Here is a 25116-nt window from a genome sequence, read left to right on the forward strand (position 1 = left end):
TAGTCCACTGGAATTTGTTAACTCTTTAAAAAACATTTGTTCATTTGCTTTTATTTATTTTATTTGTTTTAATTTTTAATCCCCTCAAATCAAAACGCAGCTTTTATTACAACTTTAAAATATCACAGATAAGTCTGAAAAATCATCCAGCATCTTGCTGTTTCTAAAGCTGGACAACTTAAATCTTACTCATCAGCTTGATGAAGTGTTCCTTTTTCAGAAACTTCTATACCATCCCCAAATTTTAAAATATCCTTATTTTTAACTGTTGTGGCTTACTCAGTCAAAGCTGCCAAGTTTGATACAAATTTGCTGTCATTTTCTTTAAGAATTAACTCATTTTGATGCACCTGGGCAGTACAGTCAGTTGACGATCTGATTTCTGGTTTCAGCTCAGGTCATGATCTCAGGGTCATGAGATCAACTCCCATCAGGCTCTGTGCTCAGTGCAGAATGTTTCAGACTCTCTTTCCTTCTCCCTCTGCTCCTCCCCTCTTCTCCACTTTCTCTTTCTCTTCCCCCCAAATAAACAAATAAATCTTAAAAAAAAAAAACCCTCATCTTTCTGGACTTGAGATACTGCGCAAACAATGCCTGGGATCATCTGAACTCTTCAAATGTATTTTTCATCCAAAAAATTTCAGATTTCATCAAGAGAAACATCATCCTGAGTAATAAACAACATTGCTGAGAAAGTGAGCATATATACAGTTCTCATCTTGTAAGGGAAACCCTTGAAATGCTCTTGATCATGTTCTATATGTGACTCCCAATTCCTTTCCATTTCCCTACCATTTGTCCACTCAGTGCCCCTTGTATTTCTTTTCCAGGAGACTGAGTTCTCCATTGACATGACTGAAGGCCTTCTGTGGGTTCCTTTGGGGCCCTTCACCATAACAGTGCGTCCCTTCAGAGGGATGTTGGCATTTTCTGGAATGGCGACCATCTGATGGCTAAGAATGGTCTTCGTTCTTGCAGAAGATGCAGCAAAGAGTATTTTTAAATTTTTAATTGAAGTATAGTTGATATAGTATTAGATTAGCTTTAGGTGTACAACATTCTGATTCAACAGTTATACATACTATGAAATGCTCACCATTATAAGTGTATTACAATATTATTGACTATATTCCATATGCTGTTCTTTTCTTGAAGAAAGATTATCTGACAAACCATTAATAGTGAATAGTTGGGGGAAATTGGAAGGGGAGGTGAACCATGAGAGACTATGGACTCTGAAAAACAATCTGAGGGTTTTGAAGGCGGGGGTGGGAGGTCGGAGTACCAGGTGGTGGGTATTATAGAGGGCACGGATTGCATGGAGCACTGGGTGTGGTGCAAAAATAATGAATACTGTTATGCTGAAAATAAAAAATAAATTAAAAAAATAGTGAATAGTGGCTACTTAGTGGGTTCTAATAGGTGCTTTATGGAGACAATGTCTTACTCCATGGAATGACTCTAAAGATGGCTACTGTAGTCACTTGGCAGGCCTGGAGTCCAGGTCCATGGTCTCCCAACTGTGGACAGAAAGATCTGGCTGGAGGGGCCATGGGAACAGGAGGGAAGAATGAGGAATGTGGGAAGGAGGAAAACTCCATTCTGTGGGGGAGCAGGGGAGATCATGGAGAGAATACTATTGTGCAGGAAATGTTGGACCCTGTGTATGTATCTCAAGTTAGTTAGGAGAACAGATTAAGCTGCTTTGGTGTCAAAATAGCTGGGGTGGGGAATCAACCTTAATAGCAGGTTGCAGATGAAAGAAAATGAAATGGGAAAGAAATGAGGAGCATTTAAAAGAAGACAATCAGGCTGGAGGGAATGGTTAGAAGAGGGTAGAACAGAGCATTTGAAAAATTAAGAAATTGGGATGGGATAGCATATGTAATTCTGATGAGCAGGAGGAAGAGAGACTAGCCTCATGTTTCCTTAACCTCAGTGTCTGTCATGTTCAAGGCATTGAGTGGCTAGGGGAGAGGAGAGAGGAGACAAGAGAAAGGGGGTGGTAAGCAACTTTTGGGGGGAATCACCCAGGAAGAACAATTTCAGGTGGCTAGGCTGTACTGTGCCCATGCTCAGTCTCTGCTCTGCTACTCCCTGTGGTTCTGCCCTCAGTTTCCCTCTTCTCATTCCTTGCAGTGAGACATCTGGTCCTTCCATTGCTCTCAAGACTTTCATTGCTATCCCTTAGAGGATGGCTTGCACATGCAAGACTCTAGCACATGAGCATTTCCTGAATGCTCTAGCTTCTCCCTGCTCCGTGCTGCACTGTCTCAACTGCCACATCTACAAGGGACTCTCGGGGTACCTGGGTGGCTCAGTGGGTTAAGCCTCTGCCTTCGGCTCAGGTCATGATCTCAAGGTCCTTGGATCAAGCCCCGCATCGCGTTCTCTGCTAGGCAGGGAGCCTGCCTCTCTCTCTGCCTGCCTCTCTGCCTACTTGTGATCTCTCTCTCTCTGTCAAATAAATAAATAAAATCTTTAAAAAAAACACAAGAGACTCGCTCCTCTCCCCAAGCTTCCCCAACATGCTTCCCTTCTGATGTTCCCCATCTCAGCATGGGGTACCATCATCCACCCAGTCACCTTAAGCCAGAAGAGTGAGACTCTTTTTGATCCTTCCTCCCATCACTCATTGCATTCTGTTGACTCTACGTTCTATGTATATCTCAGATCAGCTTGGCATGTCTCTTTACCTCCCTGCCACTGTCTTGGTTGTCACTTACCTGAACAACTACAGTAGCCCCATGGTTATTCTGCTCCATTCTCTCTACCTGTCAATCATTCCCCACGCAGCAACCTGAGAGCTCCTTCCAGAGCAAACCTAATCATGTTACTTCCCTTCCCCAAACCTCTCAATGTTCCTTTGCTGTCCTCGTATCCTACTGCTGCATAAAAATCCCACTCCAAAACTTAGTGGCATAAAATAACAGCCATTTTATTATATCTCATAAATTGTCAGGAATTCAGGCAGGGGTGAGCTGAGGGAGTCATCAGAGGTCACTTGGTGGTGTTCAGCTGGTAGTAGGTTGGTCTAAAGTCCAAGATGGTTTCACTCACATATGTGGCATTTTGGTTGGGAGGGCCAGCAGGCTGGGCTTAGCTGGGGCTGTCAGGAGGAGCACCTACATGTAACCCCTCCAGTGTGGTGGTTTTAGGAATTTGATATTCTTACATGGTGGCTCATGGCTTGAAGCATGAGAGTTCCAATGAACAAGGTGGAAGCTGCATGTTGTTTCATGGCTTAGGCTCAGAAGTCATATGGCATCTTTTCCGTAGTACTACAATAGCAGTTACAGGCCTACCATCTTTCAAGGGCAGGGGACAAAGACCCTGCTTTTCAGTGGGAGGAATGCAGCATGTCTTCTGAGGACAGCTTCTGTAGTATGGCTTGTGTGGGTCTTCATGGCTGGGTACTGCTGGCCTCCTCTCTGCTCATCATTTCCTAACTCACTGCATTTTTTGCTCCAAGGTTTCAGCTATCCTTAGCAACTTATAACTCTTTGAGTAGGCTGGGCTTTCTTCCGTTGTTAGAGTCTTCTATGCTTAGAATGGCCTTCTTGCCCCTTCTTCATCTGACAAACTGTTATTTCCCTTCAAGTCTTAGCTTAAGTGCTGCTTCCTGCCAGAGGCCTTCCATGAATCTGTTAGTCTAAGTTAGTTGGCTTCCCACATGGTCAAATAATACTCATTACAGAGTATTCTGAGTCATTAGAGAACAAGACTGTGTCCTTTTTATCTTTTTATCTTTGGTATCTAACACAAGTCCTGTGACATATTAATTGCTCAACAGATGTTTATTGAATCCCTTAGTCTCTGTGGACCTCAGTTTCCCCATTTGTAAATTGGAACATTTGGTAAACATTGGGATGGAAAGTAGGTTTATCCAACGTGCTGTTGTTTCACTGCATTGCTTTCTTAGCATAGAGTTGTAAAGGATTCTGAATCTACAACTGGAATCAGTAAGAAAGATGGTGATGCATTGGTGATGTCTGCCATGGGCACAGTATAGGAAAGTGGTGGCTTATATGCAGTGCACTTGGCATGACTAGATTAGATCAACTCCAAGTCTTCTCCAACTTTAAAGGACTCAGGACTCTCCATAGTACCATCTATTTCTTATCTACTTAGACTCCCAGACTGTAAGAGCTAGAAGTTTCCCATGGGATCACTCGGTACAGTAGTCTCTTTACATAGATGAGAACTAAGGCTCAGAGGGAAAGTGATTCACTTGAAGTCAGAACCTGAGTCCAGGTTCCAATCTAATATAATTAATTAATTTGCATTCATAGAGGCAGAACAGGTATAGAATTCAGTACATAAGATAGATGCTAATCCCAGCTCAGTGTTAATTTCCTTCCTTGTCTCCTCTGAGGTTTCAAGCATCTTGGCAATAGAACAACCTGATTGTGAGTCCTGGCACACTTACTAGCTATATGTTCTGGAAGAAATTACTTGACTTTTATGAACTTCAGTTTCCCTTTCCATACAATGAGGGTAATAGTAATATCTGTCTATCTATATTATATAATGAAATAATATATCTATTATTTCATTCTATCTATCACATCTATCTTATAAATGAAATTTATCTATTTCTATCATACAAATGAAATAATATAGGAGAACTATCTCCCTATCTATCAAATAAATGAAATATACAGGGAGAAGTCCTTCAATTGTTTCTGGAACATAGTGAGGACTCACATGTTAACTATAATTAGTAGTAGTGTTAGTATTTTGACTGCTGTTGTCACAAGGCTTTTACATGGCTTAATCCTTGGACCTAGCACAGAGGCCTGAGAAGCATGGGGCACAAGGTACGGGACATAGGTTATCTGAATTCTCAGGGCTGACTTGAGACTTTGTTAAGGAAAATCTGAAGAGTCCCATTTTCCAACCAGGAGGCTTTGAAAGCGAAGTCAGTGACAAATTGTGACTTGTGCCCGGGAAATGTCTCTAGACCACTACTGGAATAGCAACATTTTCAATCAGGATTTCTATAGGGGAGAAAAGGAAGCTCATCTAACAGGCCAGGTGCTTTATCAGATCTAAATAGTTTTGTCTACTGCAAAGAGAGGGAAGAAATGGTAAAAGTCAAGAGAAAGCAACTGACTTCAGGTTTTATATATATATGTGTATATGTATACGCACATATATACACACATATATACACATACACACTATATACATACATATAGTGTATATATATACATACACACATATATATGCACAGATATATATTCTTCAGATTATATATATGCACACACACATATGTACAAACACACATAGACACACACATATATATACATACGTCAGACTATCCATATATATGTATAGTATATACATGTATGTATGTGTGTATATATGTATGGATAGTCTTCAGTGTGTGTATATATGTGTGTGTGTATGTATATATATATTTATATGTATCTACATAATTTTTTTAACCTATTAGGACCAGAGTCCTCTAGGGTTTGGGAGTTTGTCTCTAAGTATTGAATAGTAATGAGTTAAGGTGAGCTAATTTTGAAATTTAAAAAAATAAATAATTTGAGAAAAAAAAATCAGTAGCAGGTGATTGTTGCACCAACACCGTGGTGAGGACCTGGGGAGTGGCAGGGATGGTTAGGTGTTGATCTAATTTCTGGAGGGCTAATGCATGAGGCTCTCCAGGCAACAATGACAAATGCACTTCTAATCATCTCCATATTAAATTTATTACCAAGAAGAGGGACACTTCTCTCTCTTCAATTTCATATGAATGTGATTAACATAGATATAAAAAAATTTAAATGAAAGAGAATTTGATTTGAACTTCAGTCTATTTCAGAGTGAAAATTAAGATGTTTTTGTAAGGTTTTCAGGGATAAGTTTCGAGGGATTCTAAATTGCGATTGAACCAATTCTATCTTGTACTTTGCCTCCCTCCCTTTCCCCTTTCCTGGGGGCTTATGTCTGTTGAGAATGGAGCAAAAGGAGGAGAGAGATAAACCAGCAGAGTGCAAGGAGGATGCTATGCTGGGGATGGGGAAGAAAACTGCGTTGCCAGCATTACAGCGTGAAGAATTTCAGGCTCATGTAGATGAAAAATGAACTCCTCTGTTGGCATTGAGTTCTTTACCAACATGAGATTGGGGCTCTGAATTTGGGACAAGAGAATTGGATCAAGGAGCAAGGAGGGGGATCTGTAGAAAAATTACAAAGCTGGTGGTCAGCAGTTGGATTCAGTGCTGACATGTAATGGGCTGTAATTCCCCTGACAGTCGTCTGGGCTGGGACACCTCCGAATCCTTCGCTTCTTCCTATATCTCTCTGTCACCTTCTGATTCAAATATTTAAGATTCAAAGACTGAGAGCTTGGAGAGTCCTCTATGGACATATACACCTGGAACAATCCCCTCTCTCCTAAGATTGCCACCCTCAATATAATGATTTGGGGGAATACTGAAGAAAAAAGAGGGCAGTAACTGGGGGCTACCTTGACTTTGGGAGTGAAGGCACCTGTAGATTTCAAGTTACATCTTGAAAACAGACTGTGCTTTGTAGCTCTCATCCCATAGTGTTTTAGATTTATTTTTTATAAGAGATGATTTCATCGAGTACATTTACAAATTTATTTCCTTCTTTAAGGAAGGGCTTTCTTTGAACATGATCTACAATTAGCAAGTAATGAAAGAAACAGATCCTTGGTTTGGCCATAAACAGTAGAAAACAGGGCAATTAAAGGGATATGTTTAATTGGGAAATTGACCCAAAGCCCAGTTTAGCAGCATCATCTAGACCAGACAAGGCCAGGCTGATAACAGCAGCAGTCTGCCTGCTTCAGGAGTTGGGGACAGAGCTTGCTTGATTAAGATGTTTCCCAGGAAATGGAATTAAGCCTAATGATTTCCAATGGAAGGGACTGCTAATTGGGAAGGCAATACTGCTTAATTGGGACACCTGCAGGTAATTAAAGGCTCCTTTTTGATGGCCTTCTCTATACTTATGACTCTAGGAGGTTAAGACAATGTGGAGAATACAGGTGCTCTCAGCCCCTATACCATATCTCTCCCTTGACCATCTGCCCAAGGTCATGCAACTCGGTCATCTTTCTACTCCTTGGAAAACAGTGCTTTGAGGGAGGTCTTCAAGGGACCTCAGGAACTTGGGTGAGTATAGGCATCCCGAGGTAAGCTGCTGTCTGGGAGTCTTCTGAGCTCCCTGGAAATGGAAGAAGGCTCCAAGGGAACATGGCAGTTCCCAGAAGAGGCCCAGATTCCAGAGACCTCTGTATCATGTTACTGTGGCTGAATGGGATTTAAGGTTGAAGATGTCACCTTCTATGGAGATGGGCAGGCCCAGCCCCTTGTGCGCAGGGAGTCCTGGTAGAAAATACTCTGGATCTTTGACATCAGCCACAACAACTTCTTTCAAGATATATCTTCAAAGGCAAAGGAAACAAAAGCGAAAATGAATTTTTGGGTTTTCATCAAGATCAAAAGCTTCTGCACAGCAAAGGAAACAGTGAACAAAGCAAAGAGGCAACCCACTGAATGGGAGAAGATATTTACAAATGACAATACAGACAAACGGCTGATATCCAGGATATATAAAGAACTCCTCAAACTCAACACACACAAAACAGATAATCATGTCAAAAAATGGGCAGAAGACATGAACAGACACTTCTCCAAGGACGACATACAAATGGCTCCCAGAAAGGTGAAAAAAATGTTCATCATCACTAACCATCAGGGAGATGCAAATCAAAACCACATTGAGACACCACCTTGCACCACTTAGAATGGCCAAAATTAACAAGACAGTAAACAACTTGTGTTGGAGAGGATGTGGAGAAAGGGGAACCACCCTCTTACACTGTTGTTGGGAATGCAAATTGGTGCAGCCACTTTGGAAAACAGTGTGGAGATTCCTCAAGAAATTAAAAATAGAGCTTCCCTATGATCCTGCAATTGCACTACTGGGTATTTACCCCAAAGATACAGATGTAGTGAAAAGAAGGACCATCTGTACCCCAGTGTTCATAGTAGCAATGGCCATAGTCACCAAACTGTGGAAATAACCAAGATGCCCTTCAATGGACAAATGGATAAGAAAGATGTGGTCCATATACAATATGGAGTATTATGCCTCCATCAGAAAGGATGAATACCCAACTTTTTGTATCAACATGGACAGGACTGGAAGAGATTATGCTTAGTGAACTAAGTCAAGCAGAGAGAGTCAATTATCATATGGTTTCACTTATTTGTGGAGCATAAGAAATTACACGGAGGACATGGGGGAGATGGAGAGGAGAAGGGAGTTGGGGGAAATTGGAGGGGGAGATGAACCATGAGAGACTGTGGACTCTGAAAAACAATCTGAGGGTTTTGGAGGGGTGGGGGGTTGGGAGGTTGGGTGAGCCTGGTGGTGGATATTATGGAGGGCATGTATTGCATGAAGCACTGGGTGTGGTGCATAAACAATGAATTCTGGAACACTGAAAAGAAATTTTTAAAAACTTAAAAAAAAAAAAAGAAAATACTCTGGATTAGAAGTTGAGTAAATTGAAACTGATGTCTAGATCCAAGTCTACTGTCAACTGGCATTGTGAATCTTATCTCTTTAGACCTCAGTTTTTTCAACTATAAACAGGAATGATTTAACCCTAATTCTGGACAATGCAAAGATCCTTTCATTCTACAGATTGGAGAGAGGACTGGTGAAGGATGAAATTTTAGCCTATGTTCTAAGTGACTAGTGGAGTAGACCAACACTTGTCATTTGGTGTTACATGTCCTACTGGTCAACAGAAGAGGGGATCAGTTATCAGAGAAGATCAGAGAAGACTTCAAAAAGAACATTTTTTTTTAAAGATTTATTTATTGGTGTGTGAGGGAGAGGGAGAGACAGAGTGGTGGCGGGGGGCAGAGGGAGAAGGAGAAAATCTCCAGCAGACTCTCCACTGAGCATGGAGGCTGACATGAATCTTGATCTCACGACCCTGGTGTCGCGACCTGAGCTGAAACCAAGAGTTGGACACTCAACTAAATGAGGCACCCAGGCACCTCAGAGGGACATAATATTTAGGTGACTATTTTGAGAGAAGTTTTATGAATGGATGTGGCAGAGGAAGAAAGCATTCCAGGAAGGGAGAATAGCATACACAAAGGTACAGGCATGAAAACCCTGTGGCACATCCTGGGAGTTGTCGCTGGTTGTATGTTTCTGTCAAATGGGAAGGAGGTGCATTATGGGGGAAGACAAGAATAGGGTGGAGGGGAAACTGGGACGGGGGGGTGGTCATGAGTGACAGATCACAAAAAGCCATGCATGTTACTTTAGGCAGCTTGTTGGACTTCCTTTAACAGGCAGTGGTTGGTTGTTGAAGAGTGTTCACTCCGGGAGAGACATGGCCACAGCTGAGTTTGAGAAGAGCCACTCTAATGGATGTGTAGTCCCAGTCTGGGAGCTGGGTAGGAGGGGCAAGCCTTGAGGTGGACACTGCTCTGATAGTCCAGAACACAGATGGCCAGTCCCTATGTTTGGCGAAGGCCGTGGTAAGTGAGAAGATGGAACAAATTGAGTTTGTGTCATCGATTGCTTTGTTTTCTGATGTTTAAATTTGTAAGCTTTGGAGAGCTCTGGAATCACAAGCTTCACCTAACCCTTGCTTCCCTTTCAGCCAAAGGCCTCTTGTTCAAAGTTCAAAGGCCTCTTTGCCTGTTCTAACACCTTGCTGTCCAGAAAGTGGCTTTTGGGACCCACCTTTTCACAGGAAACTTTGGCAAGTCTTGGGACTCCCCACCCAATGTCGTCAAACAAGAGGTGTGATATAGGGCATGAACTGGGGCCTCTGACTTCCCCACGAGGCTTTGGTAAGAGAGCTCAGGCAACACACACCAACCCAGCTCAGCTTGAGTTGCAGTGGGGTTTGGGAAAAAAACAAAAAACAAAAAACAAAAAAACACCTGATAGAAAGTCAGTGGGGATAGGGGAGCACAGAGATGAGCCAGAGCTGGTGGTGACCAGCCACCCATGGCTGTGACCAGCCACCCATCACTGTGACCACCATCTCATGTTCTCTTCTTCATACCTGGCACTTTTGGTAATGGGCACAGTATTCATGCCTCAATGGGTAAGGCAGGGTCCCGTTTTCAGTTTTTCTGAAAAGCTCTTCCCAGGGGTTGGGTCAACTTACAGGCTCAGAACGGGTTGTTGGTGCCAATGCAGACTCTTGAGAACAAAGCTATTACCTTCTCTGCCCCATCAAAAAAGCATCTCCAGTGTTCAAGTTTTTTGAAGTGTTCAGCTAGGATTCTCTGAAGAGCGCTTCTGTGAAAAGCCCACGCAGAGTCCAAGTTAATGGGGATGAGGTAAACTAGATGGGGGATTTCTTGATTTTTGGTCTGAAAAAGCAGAGAGATCTATCCCTCCTTCTTTTCACTCTGACTGCCCTGACTTCTGGATCACCGTTTTAGCAGGGAATTCCTCTGAAGGAGTTCAAAATATGGAAAAAGTATTGTGTGGTACATTTTCATGATTCTCATTCCAGTGTGTAGTTCATTTCCTTTCACGTCATTTGTTTCCTTCTGAAATCCTGAGTTCCTTAGAATTGGAGTCTGATAGGGGCTTTTCCTGTTTGTGGAATCACAGGTTGACCCGCCTTTTCTCTACAGCCTTCTGAGGGCAGAAGCTATGTTTTTTTTCCCCAGGAAAATGGAGCTGGGATATGGAGATGTCCCTAGGCAGACTGAAGACCACAGCAGTTCTTTAGGACAAGCTTTCCTACTGACCACATGAGCCCGATCTCACTGGTGTTGTGGGAGAGTTAAGTCTTATTATTGTGGTATATAATTGATTGATGAATAAATAAACTTATTTTATTCTAGGGAAGTGTTCCTCCAAAGTAAAAAGAAGGGACTATGCTATAAAGTTTATGCCCAGGCATCTTCCTCAGACCATAGAAGGTGGTGTCCTGCATTAATAAGTAACTCCCTACTGTGCTCAGGAGGAAATTCAACCCTCTTTCTGTGGCCTGTCTGGTATGGCATAATCCAGCCTTTGTGGTTCTCTGGGCTCATCTTGTTCTGCTGTCCATTTTGGCTGGCTGTGTCAGGTGGACTAACTGCTTCTCCCAGTCTTCCATGTGCCCTGGCACAGAGGAGGTGCTTAACAATTATTTTTTAAGGAAATAAATGACTGATTTTTCCTTTTAGTCCAGTTAGCAGCCCATTTGAGCAGAGCCAGGAAGCATTAGCTGCAATGTAGATAGCCTAACAGCGATGGTCACAATGCTTCTAGAACTTTCCTGCATCTATTCTATAGGGGCAATCAGAGTAAGGCAAAGAGGCTCATGCCAGAGCTTTGATATTTCTGACTCAGTAGTCTTCCTGCTTTTGCTCTTCCCATCCTCTTTGGGTCCTGAAAATGTCCTTGGTATTTTCTTTTGTTCTTGTAGGGTTGGGGGGTCTGATGGGCTAGGAGCCAGGGTGGGGAGGGAGGAAGGTGGAAATTTTTTGGCCAGAATGGAGGCCCACAGAGCAGTTTTCTTAGCAGGATGTCTGTTGATGAAATACCTAGAGCCAGTTGTGAGAGGTTATTAATCTCAATTAAACCTGATTAGGACATGATTGGATTTGGGCTGAGACTGGCCAAGTCAAGCCAGTCCACTTGACAGTCTATGCAGCAGCAGGCTTGTCTCATACCATCTGGCAACCACATCCATACAGAAGGAGAGCCTTTGGCATCGCTGGGAAGAAGGGTCCAGGTGCCGTGAATATTCAGATCCCCAGCCCCAGGGGCTTCACAGATTAATGGGGCCTAACTGGAATTTCTGGGAATAAGGTGAAGAAATGGGAACTGAAGTTAACCTACTTTTTTTTTTTTTAAACATATACTGTATTATTAGCAACAGGGGTACAGGTCTGTGAATCATCAGGCTTACACATTTCACAGCACTCACCATAGCATATACCCTCCCCAATATCCATAACCCAACCACCCTCTCCCTACCCCTCTACTCCCCCACCCCCAGCAACCATCAGTTTGTTTTGTGAGATTAAGAGTCTCTTATGGTTTGTCTCCCTCCCGATCCCATCTTATTTCATTTTTTCCTTCCCTATCCCCCAAACCTGCCACTTTACCTCTCAAATTCCTCATATCAGGGAGATCATATGATAATTGTCTTTCTCACTTGACTTATTTCGCCCAGGATAATACCCTCTAGTTCCATCCATGTCATTGCGAATGGCAAGATTTCATTTCTTTTGATGGCTGCATAGTATTCCTGTGTGTGTGTGTGTGTGTGTGTGTGTGTGTGTGTGTGTGTGTGTATCACCTCTTCTTTATCCATTCATCTGTTGATGGACATCTAGGTTCTTTCCATAGTTCGGCTATTGTGGACATTGCTGTTATAAACATTCTGGTGCACATGCTCCTTTGGATCACTACATTTGTATTTTTAGGGTAAATACCCAGTAGTGTGATTGCTGGGTCATAGAGTAGTTCTATTTTCAACTGTTTGAGGAAGCTCCATACTGTTTTCCAGAGTAGCTGCACCAGCTTGCATTCCCAACAACAGCATAGGAGGGTTCCTTTTTCTCCGCATCATCACCAGCATCAGTCATTTCCTGACTTAGCCATTCTGACTGGTATGAGCTGGTATCTCACTGTGGTTTTGATTTGCATTTTCCTGATGCCGAGTGATGGTGAGCATTTTTTCGTGTGTCCGTTGGTCATCTGCATGTCTTCTTTGCAGAAATGTCTGTTCATGTCCTCTGCCCATTTCTTGATTGGATTATTTGTTCTCTGGGTGTTGAGTTTGATAAGTTCTTTATAGATGTTGGATACTAGCCCTTTATCTGATATGTCATTTGCAAATATCTTCTCCCATTCTGTCTGTTGTCTTTTGGTTTTGTTGACTGTTTCCTTTGCTGCACAGAAGTTTTTAATCTTGATGATGTCCCAATAATTCATTTTTGCCCTTGCTTCCCTTGCCTTTGGTGATGTTTCTAGGAAGAAGTTGCTGCAGCTGAGGTTGAAGCTCTGTATTCTCCTCAAGGATTTTGATGGATTCCTGTCTCACATTGAGGTTTTTCATCCATTTTGAGTCTCTTTTTGTGTGTGGTGTAAGGAAATGGTCCAGTTTCATTCTTCTGCATGTGGCTGTCCAATTTTTCCAACACCATTTGTTGAAGAGACTGTCTTTTTTCCATTGCACATTCTGTCCTGCTTTGTCGAAGATTAGTTGACCATGGAGTTGAGGGTCTATTTCTGGGTTCTCTATTCTGTTCCATTGATCTATATGTCTGTTTTCGTGCCAGTACCATACTGTCTTGATGATGACAGCTTTGTACTAGAGCTTGCGGTCTGGAATTGTGATGCCACCAACTCGGGCTTTCTTTTTCAACATTCCTCTGGCTGTTCGGGGTCTTTTCTGGTTCCATATAAATTTTAGGATTATTTCTTTGAAAAAAATGGATGGTATTTTGACAGGGATTGCATTAAATGTGTAGATTGCTTTAGGTAGCATGACATTTTCACAATATTCGTTCTTCCAATCCATGAGCATGGGAAAATTTTCCATTTCTTTGTGTCTTCCTCAATTTCCTTCATGACTACTTTCTAGTTTTCTGAGTACAGATTCTTTGCCTCTTTGGCTAGGTTTATTCCCAGGTATCTTACGGTTTTGGGTGTAATCATAAATGGGATTGACTCCTTAATTTCTCTTTCTTTCATCTTGCTGTTGGTGTATAGAAATGCAGCTGATTTCTGTGCATTAATTTTATACCATGACAATTTACTGAATTCCTGTATGAGTTCTAGTAGTTTTGGAGTGGAGTCTTTTGGGTTTTTCACATAAAGTATTATATCATCTGCAAAAAGTGATGGTTTGACTTCTTCATTGATGATTTGCATGCCTTTAATTTTTTTTTGTTGTTGTTGTTTGATTGCTGAGGCTAGGACTTCTAGTACTATGCTGAATATCAGTGGTGATAATGGACATCCCTGCCATGTTCCTGACCTTAGGGGAAAAGCTCTCACTTTTTCTCCATTGAGAATGATATTTGCTGTGGGTTTTTCATAGATGGCTTTGATGATATTGAGGTATGTACCTTCTCTCCCTAAACTTTGAAGAGTTTTGATGAAGAATGGATACTGTACTTTGTCAAATGCTTTTTCAGCATATTTTGAGAGTATCATATGGTTCTTGTTCTTTTTTAATTAATGTATTGTATCACATTGATTGATTTGCAGATGTTGAACCAACCTTGCAGCCCTGGAATATATCCCATTTGGTCATGGTGAATAATCCTTTTAATGTACTGTTAGATCCTATTGGCTAGTATTTTGGTGAGAATTTTTGCCTCTGTGTTCATCAAGAATATTGGTTTATGATTCTCCTTTTTGATTAGGTCTTCGTCTTATTTTGGAATCAAGGTAATGCTGGCCTCATAAAATGAGTTTGGAAGTTTTCCTTCCATTTCTATTTTTTGGAACAGTTTCAGGAGAATAGGTAATAATTCTTCTTTAAACGTTTGGTAGAATTCCCCTGGGAAGTTGTCTGGCCCTGGGCTCTTGTTTGTTGGGAGGTTTTTGATGACTGTTTTAATCTCCTTACTGGTTATGGGTCTGTTCAAGTTTTCTATATTTCCCTGTTTCAGTTTTGATAGTTTCTATGTCTCTAGGAATGAATCCATTTCTTCCAGGGTTGTCAAATTTGCTGGTGTATAGTTACTCATAATGTGTTCTTGTAATTGTTTGTATTTCTTTGGTGTTGGTTGTGATCTCTTCTCTTTCATTCATGATTTTATTTGTTTGGATCCTTTCTTTTTTCTTTTTGAAAAGTCTGGCCAAGAGCTCATCAATCTTATTAATTCTTTCAAAAAACCAGTTCCTAGTTTTGTTGATTTGTTCTATTGTTTGTTTGTTTGTTTTTGTTTGTTTGTTTCTATTTCATTGATTTCTGCTCTGATCTTTGTTATTTCTCTTCTCCTGCTGGGTTCAGGCTTTCTTTGCTGTTCTTTCTCCATCTTCTTTAGGTGTAGGGTTAGGTTGTATATTTGAGACCTTTCTTGTTTCTTGAGAAAGTCTTGTATTGCTATATATTTACCTCTCAGGACTGCATTTGCTGTGTCCCACAGATTTTGAACAGTTGTTTTCATTATCATTTGTTGCCATGAATTTTTTCAATTCTTCTTTAATTTCCTCATTGAGCCATTCACTCTTTAGTAGGATGCTCTTTAGACTCCATGTATTTGGGTACTTTCCAAATTTCCTCTTGTGATTGAGTCCTAGCTTCAGAGTACTGTGGTCTGAAAATATGCAGGGAATGATCTCAGTCTTTTGGTACTGGTTGAGACCTGATTTGTGACTCAGGATGTGATCTATTCTGGAGAATGTTCCATGTGCACTAGAGAAGAATGTGTATTCTGTTGCTTTGGGATGGAATGTTCTGAATATATCTGTGATGTCCTTCTGGTCCAGTGTGTCATTTAAGGCCTTTATTTCTTTGTTGATCTTTTGCTTGGATGATCTGTCCATTTCAATGAGGGGGGTGTTAAAGTCCCCTAAAATTATTGTATTATTGTTGATATGTTTCTTTGATTTTGATATTAATTGGTTTATATAGTTGACTGCTCCCATGTTAGGGGCATAGGTATTTAAACTTGTTAGATCTTCTTGTTGGACAGACCGTTTGAGTATGATAAAGCATCCTTCCTCATCTCTTATTATACTCTTTGGCTTAAAATCTAATTTATCTGATATAAGGATTGCCAGCTTTCTTTTGATGTCCATTAGTATGGTAAATTGTTTCCATCCCCTCACTTTAAATCTGGAGGTGTGTTTGTGTCTAAAATGAGTTTTTTGTAGACAGCATATTGATTTTTTTCCCATTCTGATACCCTGTGTCTTTTGGTTGGAGCATTTAACATATTTACATTCAGGGTAACTATTGAAAGATAAGAATTTAGTGCCATTGTATTGCCTGTAAGGTGGCTGTTACTGTATATTGTCTCTGTTCCTTTCTTGTCTACTACTTTTAGGCTCTCTCTTTGCTTAGAAGACCCCTTTCAATATTTCCTGTAGGGCTGGTTTGGTGTTTACAAATTCTTTTAATTTTTGTTTGTCGTGGAAGCTTTTTATCTCTCCTTCTATTTTCAATGATAGCCTAGCTGGATATAATATTCTTGGCTGCATACTTTTCTCATTTAGTGCTCTAATATACCATGCCAGTTCTTTCTGGCCTATCAGGTCCCTGTGGATAAGTCTTCTGCCAATGTAATATTTTTACCATTGTATGTTATAGACTTCTTGTCCCAGGCTGCTTTCAGGATTTTCTTTGTCACTAAGACTTGTAAGTTGTACTATTAGATGATAGGGTGTGGACCTATTTTTATTGATTTTGAGGGGGGATCTCTGTTCTTCCTGAATTTGATGCTTCTTTGCCATATTAGGGACATCCTCTATAATAATTCACTCCAATATACCTTCTGCCCTCCTCTCTCTTTCTTCTTCTGGGATCAGAATTATTCTAATATTGTTTTGTCTTATGGTATCACTTATCTCTCAAATTCTCCCCTTGTGGTCCAGTAGTTGTTTGTCTCTCTTTTGCTTGGCTTCTTTATTCTCCATCATTTGGTCTTCTATATCACTAATTTTCTTTTCTGTCTCATTTATTCTAGCAGTAAGAGCCTCCATTTTTTATTGCAACTCATTAATAGCTTTTTAAATTTCAGCTTGGTCAGATTTTAGTTCTTTTATTTCTCCAGAAAGGGCTTTTATTTCTCCAGACAGGGTTTCTCTAATATCTTCCATGCCTTTTTTGAGCACAGCTAGCATCTTGAGAATTTTCATTCTGAACTCTGGATCTGATATGTTACCAAGTCCCTGTAAATTAGGTCCCTAGCCTTCAGTACTGCCTCTTGTTCTTTTTCTGTAGTGAGTTTTTCTGTCTTGTTATTTTATCCAGATAAGAACATATGAATGAGAGAATAAAATACTATAAGGGTGGCAAAGACCCCATAAAAATGTTCATTAACCAAATCAGTTGAGACCCCAAATAAGGGACAGAAGAAAGGGGGTAAAAAGTATTTTTAAAAAATTAAAAAGAAATATATATATGTATATGTGACTGGTGAATAGAACAGAGCCATCCGCTTGATTTTGGGTGTATTTTGATCTCTTATAAGAAAGTACCACCCAAAATTTTAAAGAGAGAAAAACTTATATATATACAAAAATAAGGGTAAACACAATGGAGGGATGGAATATGACTGTAAGGATGAAAATTTTAAAAAAATTCTAAAAACGGAATTGGTAAGATAAGTTGGTTGGAAAAAGAAAGTGGAGAGAATTTGCTCAGGCTGGAGACTAGAACAAATCCTGTGCTATATTTAGGGTATATTTTGATCTATTAGAAGAAATTATATCCCAAAAAATTTTTAGAAGAAAAAACCCTATATGTATACAAAAATTAAAGTTAGATACAATGAAGGATAAAATATTACTATAATGATGAATGTTTAAAAAGATTTTTTTGAAAGGTATTGTTAAGGTAAACTAATTAAAAAACATTAAAAGAGGAAAAGTTAAACAAATTAGGATAAGAAAAAATAAAATTAAAAAAATATAATTAATTTTGCAGAACTAAAGAATCATGGGGGAAAGCCATGAATTCCATGCTTTGCTTTCCCCTCCTCTGGAATTCCACTGTTCTCCTTGATCAGTGAGCTTGGTCTTGGATGAATGCTCTTGCTGATCTTTTGTGGGAGGGGCCTATTGCAGTGTTTCTCAAATGTCTTTGCCTGAGGCGGAATTACACCGCCCTTGCCAAGGTCAGGGCTAAGTAATCTGCTCAGGTTCACTCTGGGGAGCTTTTGTTTCCTGAACACTTTCCACTTTCTGGTAGAGCTCTGGAGGATGGGAATGAAGATGGCGGCCTCCCAGTCTTCCACTCTGAGGAGCCGAGAGCTTGGGGCCCCACTCCTCAGTGCGCCCTCGGAGATAAACGCTCAATCACTCCTATCTTCCTGGTCTCTGACCAAGGTCCGAGCTCACCCAGCCTGTGACTGAGTGTTTCTGTCCCTGGCACATGCCCTGTTTGGAGTCTCTAAACCCAGCAGATCCCTGCTGCTCTGTTTTTCGGCGGATGAAGGTCTGTCTCCCCGGATATGCCACCTGTGGTGTCCCTACTTAAAGAGCAGTGGCCTGATTGTGCCACAGATCATAGTTTAAGGTAATCCTGAGCTGAGAGCTCACTCCTCAGCTCCGTCTCTGTAGCTGGCTTCCCCGCTCTGATACCTACGAGCTCTGCTAAACTCAGACACCCCTGATCCTTCTGTGACCCCACAGGACCTGAGACCACACTGCACCCACGAGGGCTCCACCCCCACTTATACTCTGGAGCAATGTCCCTCAGTGGAGCAGACTTTTAAAAGTTTGAATTTTGTGCTTCGTTGTTCCACTGCTTGCTGGGAGCCAGCGTCTCACCCCGCGGTCTATCTCCCTGTCGCTTCAGATTCACTTCTCCACATGTCCTACCTTTCAGAAAGTGGTCAATTTTCTGTTTCCAGAATTGCTGCTCTTCTTCTCTTTAATCTCCTGTTGGGTTTGTAGGTGTTCAGAATGGTTTGATAACTATCTAGCTGAACTCCTGTGACCTGATGTCATCTCAGTCTGCTACTTTTCTGCCATTTTGACTCCTCCTCCTGAAGTTAACTTTACCTTTATGTCTAATATGCATGATGTCCCTGAATCCAGAGCCTAACTAGATTAACTTCTTCAGAAAATAAAACTTTGATTTCCTTAGGGTGGGTAGAGTTAGTCAACTGGTTGTTTGGGGGCTGTGATCACATTTTGCAGCAAAATACTTCAATATTTTGACTTCCAATAAATCCTCCCATTTTCTGCTTCATGCCTTCATGCTCTCTACTTTCTGCCTTTTGTGGTATTTAGAAACTTGAGTCCTGAAGCTGTTCTGGGGTTCTGTGTTGAGGTGAGAGAGAAAGGGATTAGTTTATGTGTTATAGATATCTCCATTTTGTGACCATATTGGTAGTAGCTTTCTTGGCCCTATTGTGCAAGTCACCAATCCTCCATCCATTTTCTGTCTTCTCAAAATTTGTGGAAATTTTTCATTTACTAATTATTCTTTTAGCATTCTTTTTCCCTTTGGATAGTTATACTTTAAAAAAATCACTATTATTTTAGTGAGTTTTCAGAAGGAGAAAACATAAATCCTTGTGGTCATTTGGTCATACTTAACTTAAAGTCTTATATGTTTTTCTTCTTTTTAAAAATTAAATACATAGTGGTTGGCTTACATCCACTGAGTATTGTTGGGAATAAAGAAGTACTGATTTTAGTCCACCAAATAACTCTCACCTTTTTCTAATTATACAGAATTTATTTGTATTTTTTCCTCTAACAATAGCCTTTTGGTTTCCCACTTGTAATCTAATATTTGAGTATTTTTAAAAAAGATTTCCTTTATTTATTTGACACAAGTATTTATTTGATCACAAGTAGGCAGAGAGGCGGTGGGGGGAGGGGGAAGCAGGCTCGCCACTGAGTAGAGAGCCCAATGCGGGGCTTGACCTGAGCCAAAGACAGAGGTCCAATCCATTGAGTCACTCAGGTGCCCCTATATTTGAGTATTTAAAAAATAAGGATGCACATACAAATGTAGGAAACCTTCCCAAACATAACTGTTGTTTAGGGAACAAGACTATCCAGTGATAGCTTGAAGTGTTTCCCATCAGTTAAGACAGTCTAAATTGGGAGTACAGGGCAGTTTAGAGTTAACAATGCATAAGGTACAAAAGTCACATATATGGACATTGAGGACTCTTAAGTGATAACAGGAGTTCAAAAATGAGGTTGACCTTGAGCTTCTTTCTCACTACCTGCCTTCGCTCCCAGTATATCTGTATAATTCCAGCATCCCCACTAGCTGAAGCTGTTTTCATCCTTCTGCTGGGAGACCTTCCTTCTTTATCCTGGGCAGGGCCAATTTCTCCTTACATACTTGGCCCTCACTTTCTTTCTAAACCCTCTTGTGGTGGTTTCTAAATGCTCTTCTGTGAACTGGTGCTGAGCTGTGACAGAATTTCACCAGTCTAGAAAAATTAGAAAAGGAAAGACATGTAACCCTATGTGTGTCTGTGCATTGTTGAGTATAGACATGGTGTGAAGTTTCAGTTCTTTTTTCTTGGTAAGGATACTAATATCCTTTATTGTTATTAAATAACAGTGAAATGGTTTTCTTTTACAAAATGATTATGATAGTAGATGGTGGTCAAATAGATGTGTACTTGGCAAAATAACAGGTTGGAAGCACCAGAAGCTGAGCTCCAAATTAGGGGACTGTTGTGATACACAAGAGAAATTGTTCCATTAAACCATCAGTGTACTTAGTCATATCCTCTCCACTTACGTTTTGCCTGTCTTTCTTTCTTTCTTTCTTTCTTTCTTTCTTTCTTTCTTTCTTTCTCTCTTTCTTAAAGATTTTATTTATTTATTTGACAGAGAGACACAGCAAGAGAGGGAACACAGGCAGGGGCAGTGGGAGAGGGAGAGGCAGGCTTCCCGCCGAGCAGGGAGCCCAATGCGGGGTTCCATCCCAGGACCCTGGGATCATGACCTGAGCCGAAGGCAGATGCTTAATGACTCAGCCACCCAGGTACCCCTAGCTTTTGCCTTTCTTAAAGCACATGGCTCTGTCATGAGTTTCTATTCCTGAACTGCTCATGTAGAGTCCTTAGAAGACAGTATATACTTGGTAATTAATGAGTGCACTGGTCACGTTCCATGGCTAGTGGGTCAGGCTCAAGAGCTTGCTCTCAGAAGGCTAATGTTCCTAGTCTGGGACTCAGGCCTTCACATTAATGCCATCATTGCCTGTTCTGTGCTGAGGTTCTTCTCTGTCTTCCCACCCCACCTGCAGCTTTCACAGGGCAGCAAGGTCAAAGCATGGCAGCCTCACAGGCCTCAAAATTCTTCCAGCATTTCGTCCTCCTTCCCCCTCGGTATAACATGCATCCTCCCCTTGCCTCTCCCACTGATCCCCTTCAGGGATCCTATTTGATTCATCAACACAGCCTTCCTCGCTTCTGGCAACTAGCCTGGTGCCTGGAACATAGTAGGCACTTAGTGTCTTGTAGAATGAATTGTAAATAATCATGTCTAAAAATTTCATAATGCGTATAATTTGCAAGTTCCTCCATGTTTTTGCCCTGTACTAAAAACAAACAAATGAACATCGGGTATCTTGAAAAGCATCAGTCTTAAGGAATTCGTGGATAGCTTTATGAATCTCTTAAAATTATATGCAAAATCTTGGGCATGTTTTGTGTATGTGTACATTTTTCTGGGGGAAGAGTTTTCTTTGTTTTTTAAAAAAGATTTATTTATTTATTTATTTAGAGATTGAGAGTGCAAGTGGGAGGAGGGGCAGGGAGAGAGGGAGAGGAGCAGACTCTGTGTTGGGCTCAGAACCTGTTGCAGGGCTTGATCTCAAGACCACTGAGATCATGACCCAAGCCAAAATCAAGAGTCAGATGCTTAACTGACTGAGCCACCCAGATACACCTCTGGAGAAGAGTTTTCAGTGCTATACCTTTAAAAGTTTAAGAACCACCAAGAACATGAGGTTTGGAGCTAAGTACAAATACATCTGAATGTACATTCTAAGATGGGACACTCCATAGGTTTTGGGTTTTTTAATCCAAAAAACTTTTGGTCTTTGATTACTGGAAACCAATCCTGAAATCTTAGATTCGGAGTCACTAAATTCCGTGCATGAGTCTGAAGCTCCAGGTGACTCAAAGAGATTTCTAGGTTAATAAGTAACTGGATTGGAGAGAGCATTTTGTTTCACAAACATGATCATAATTGGTTCTTATTTACTTTTAAATTATAAATGATTATTCAGTAGTTTTTCCCCCTCCTTTTTAAACAAGCTCTTGAAAACATTGCTTTAATGAAAAATAAAACTTAAAAGCAGCTGTAGTGTTGGTATGTAATGCGTGAAGTATAATTAAGAGTTATAATTATTCCCAATTAGGCATTTGGCATGCCAAAGTAGGGACCCCAATCAACTCAACCCAGGCAAGGGAGCACAGGGCCTGAGGCAGGGACAAGGTACAGGGTGGGGAGGAGTTCACTTTGGGGCTCCTGATCATCCAATTGAAGAGATCTGGGCATGGGATGGCACCTAGGGTTTGATTCCAACCTTCCCAGGATCTGGGAGTAAAGAAAGCTCTGTACAGGGGAAGATGTTTCTCAACAATGTGTCCCTGAAGACTTCTGAATCTTATCTACTTTAAAGCAGACCGACACCCTGAAAAAAAACTTCTTCCTCATATGACAATGTATCTCATTTGAAGGCAGAGCAGGGGCCTGTATTCCCTTCCCCTATAGCCGCCCGAAGCCCCATGACCTGGTGAATTTCTAGGTTGATAGGGCTCCCCATTGCCATAATTTTGTGCTGCCTCACAAATACCAATTTTCCCCATGGCCCTGGTAGAAACCTTTACAGTCCCTACCATTTTTCACAGTTAAAATTACTTCTGTAACCCCATGGTCTTATTATTTGTTCATCAATGAACCTGAGCTGCAACTTGTTGCCATGGCCCTAGCATTGAAAGCAGTGAGTGGTGTCTGGAACATTTAGCTTAATGGGCTGGTTCTCCTGATGGTATGATTTCCTCTTGAGTCCTCCTTCAACAACTGGGTAATATTGATGCCTGGGCCAGGGTGGCCATAGGAGGCGTATCTGAGGAATGGCACACCTAGTAGATCTGTTAGTTGGGGATGTAGGTTGAGCTATGGTAAAATATGGCTGGAAATTCCCTTCCTACCAGCTCACAACAGTGGACTCTGACACTTAAGTTTTATCTCCCAGTGTGGGCTAGGATGGGCTCACTGGAGGATTCTAAGAAGAAACCTGGCCAGAGTTGGGCTTCGGTCAAGCATCCTATTTGTGGGGGTTGATAGGTGGGGAGAACATGGAAACAGAAAGATGTGTGGAGACCACTGCTGCAGCCCAGGGGAACGCGACAGCGGCAAACTGACAGGGAGCCAAGGAAGTGGTGGGGTCATGAGGTAGAGTGTGGGGAGTGGCAACACGGGAGACTGGGTGCCCAGCAGCATGGTTTGGGGGAGTGTGGAGGGAGGGAGGGACTGGTCAGTGATGTTGAGGATGGCATATCTTGAACTTAGATAAGTGGAAGCATTAAGCAGGGGAGTGGGGATGTTGGGGGTGAGAGGAAAGAGAGAATGAGTTTGGGGTGAGTCCTTTTACTTGAGAGAATGCCCTTTTGGAAGTGTCCAGCTGGCAAGGGGAATAGGGGAGCTGGGTGAGAGAGCAGAGTGGCCATAGAAGGGTACTAGGGATCAAGTCAGTTACAGGGATGTTCTGTGAACTCAGAGCCGGAAAAGAGCCAGGAGAAAAGCGGTCCTACTGTGATACCTAATGGCTTTCCTTAGATCTTCATCCTGAATATCTGGCAAAGCTGTGAGTTGCATCTCTTCTCTCTTGGGCTGTGAGAGGAAGCACCTGGGCTGGTTAGGAGGCTCTGACTCTGGAACTGGGCAGGTAGGAGTCCTGATCCCTTCTTTTCCACTTCCAGCTCTTGACACTGGCTAATTGACTGAACCTTCTGAAGGTTCAGTTTCCTTATCTGTGAAATGGGATAATAATAGGACCTTCCTCTTCAGTTGATATAACAAATATTTACCTCTGCCTCTTAGGTACTGTGAGCAGGGCTCCACCATGACCAATGAAATCAAGTTCTGGGAGGACCAGTGTGAGCAGATGCTCAGGCATTGGTATATTTTTTAAGGCATCCCATCTGATTCTAATGTACAGCCAAGGTTGAAAACAACTGAATCAGCAAAAGAAAGGGGGGAATAGGGAAGAGAAGGGAAATCCAAGCAGAAAGAAAGGCACGTGAGAAATCTCAGACGGACGGAAGGGGAAGCCAATTTGGACAGACAGCAGAAATCGGTTTAGTGTATTGTTACACAAACTGTAGTTCATGATTTGCTAGTGGAGCATGAAACCAACTTAGCATGTCATGACCAGCTTTAAAAAGAAACAGAATAAGATGGGATTGGAAACATCAGGGCTCATGGTACATATTAAAGATCATGGTTTCTTGAAACTTGTGTTTCAGAAACCTGTGTGGGTGTGTGCGCTGGGGCTCCTGCACAACGTACTCTTTGTTGTGGGCACAGGCTTCTGAGCAACACTGGTTCAGATGGGTTGAGTGTTGTGAGTGGGCCGAGATGGCGGGACTACAGGGCACTCAGACTTTGTCTCTAGAGCAGTGTGGGGCATTGGGAGGGTGTGCAGGGGAGAGGGCATTTGAATGACCCCTCCTCTGCAGTATGGGCTGTATGCCAGAAGAGCTGAGGCTGCCCCTGTGGGTCCCTGAGAGAGGTGGTCAGCAGCCTGGGGGACACCAGGCTGCACTGCTGAGCCTTGACCTCTGACCTCACCTTTTCTACTTGCTTCTTCCAGGGCAGGTCCCTGGGTCTCTAGTCAGGGTGCAGATCGTCCCCTCAGGCCCAGTCACAGAGCTTAATTCGGGACCTCAGTAGTGTTTGCCTCTCTTGTTTCCATCTGGGGAGCTCAACTTCGCTTCAGTGATTCAAGCAGGGGAGAGGGAGGCCTTGCCATCTTCCTTGAACTGAGGCACTGTTTGGGTTTCCTGTTCCTCTGCGTGCAAAAATACCAGGACGTACAAAACTAATGCTTTGAGAGAAAATTTCCTTTGAGCTGATATCAAACATAGATGTTGGGCCTGAAGGGGATGTTCAGAAAGTTGTGGTTTGGAAAACACTCCATTTTATCTCCGTGAAGGCTGGGTACTCCATGGGGTTCCTCTTAGGGGTAGGGTCTAACTGGGTCTTACTGGTGCTGGAAGCTCAGGTTAGGGGTGGGAGCCACCAGAGTGAGCCTTTCTCCCACATGTCCCACTGGGGCCAGGACGTGGGTGGGATGGGGAGGAAGATGAGTGCTGGTAGCTTGGCAGGGAAGCCCTCCTCCCGGGCCCTGCCTTTTACCTCAGCCACCCTGGCCTTCCCCCTTGACCTGGCCATTCTCTGGCCTTAAGCCCT

The sequence above is a fragment of the Mustela erminea genome, chromosome 3 (assembly GCF_009829155.1).
Source record: "Mustela erminea isolate mMusErm1 chromosome 3, mMusErm1.Pri, whole genome shotgun sequence".
NCBI lineage: Eukaryota > Metazoa > Chordata > Mammalia > Carnivora > Mustelidae > Mustela > Mustela erminea.